Below are 1,378 nucleotides of genomic sequence, written 5' to 3'. Positions count from 1 at the left end.
GCAGTAAAATCTCCTGTGCTTTTTCCCCTCTTCAGATTTTCTTTCAGTCCCTTTCACTTTATAGTGACCTCCCTTTCGGTTCTCAGGATCTTGACAGACATGGTTACTTTACAGAGACAGGTTTTAACATTGTAGGAAAGATTTTGTTATTATTCCAGTGTTAGCTTTTTGTCACTGGGACATGACATACACAGTTTAAAGGAGAAAAAGTGTACTTTGGCTCACTGTTTTAGAGGTCTCAGACCATGGTCAGCTGGCTCTGAGAGAGAAACAGTACAGTGGAGGAAAGCGGTTCACTTTGTGGCAGCCAGAAAGCAGAGAGAACTGAAGAGTCAGAGTGGAAGGGGCTAGGGACAAAACTCCAGCAACCTTCTTCCACAATCTGTGCCCTACCTCTTAACGGCCCATTCTGCTATGAATTCATAAGTGGATTAACTCATGAATGAGGTTAGCACCCTCAATACATGAGTCTTTGGAGGACACTTCATATTTAAATCACAACATCCCATATCTTCCCTTCAGCCCTGTGGTTTCAACACTGACCAGCTCACCATGAGCTTTTCTAGGCTCCACTCCCGCCAAGCTGTCCCTGGAGTCTGTGGGGGCTCTGTGTGAACAGGTTCCTCGGCCTCACCACCTCTCTTCTCCTTGGCAGGGACACGTGGCACACTCCGTGGGGGAGTAATTGAGCAGATGTGAGCAGCCGTCTTCAGGTTGTGGGCGAGAGGCACAAAGCCTGTCCTCCCAGAAAACACGATAAAACCCATTTCTATGTCCTAGATCCTCACATTTAGCAGAGGGCGGCCTTTTTCCTACTACAGCCACGTGTCAAATGCCATGTGGCACGGGGAATTCTACAGAGGCGTGGAAAGGGGTGATTCCCTCTTTGTCTCAGGCCTGTCTCACCTACATCGACTTTGTTAGATGCTGTGCTTAGGAAAGGGCATTAGAGATTGGAAAGTTCTCACACAGAAATCTTGACTTTTATACTGAGTCATTCTGAATTATTTTGAGTCCTAGTACTTTCTGAAATCTTTGAAGTAGCACACATTTTCTTTTTAGTTTCTTATGAGCTATCTTAACTCTCTGTACTGAATAATAAGAAGACTCCTATTCCTAATCCTTCACCTACATTCTCTCTCTCCCTCCTGCCTATTTCTTCTCTATATCATGCCATTCCTTAACATTTACTTCTTTCAGTCTTCAAAGCTCTTTGCAATGTATTAACCTGGTTGCCAAAGGCTGCGTGGGAACACCCACCCAAACCCTGTGTAATGTTGTAATCAGAAACCAGGTAACATGATAAGCCTGCCGATAACTTATGGATACTAACACTGTTACCTATTCCCCGCCTACCTCCTCAGTGAGCATTAAAGTT

This window comes from Heterocephalus glaber, unplaced genomic scaffold, assembly GCF_053883595.1.
Source record: "Heterocephalus glaber isolate CG9 unplaced genomic scaffold, H.glaber_assembly_v1.0 deba00000738, whole genome shotgun sequence".
In the NCBI taxonomy this organism is placed as follows: domain Eukaryota; kingdom Metazoa; phylum Chordata; class Mammalia; order Rodentia; family Bathyergidae; genus Heterocephalus; species Heterocephalus glaber.
The sequence above is the reverse complement of the archived record's forward strand: the minus strand, read 5'-3'. Positions refer to the sequence as shown.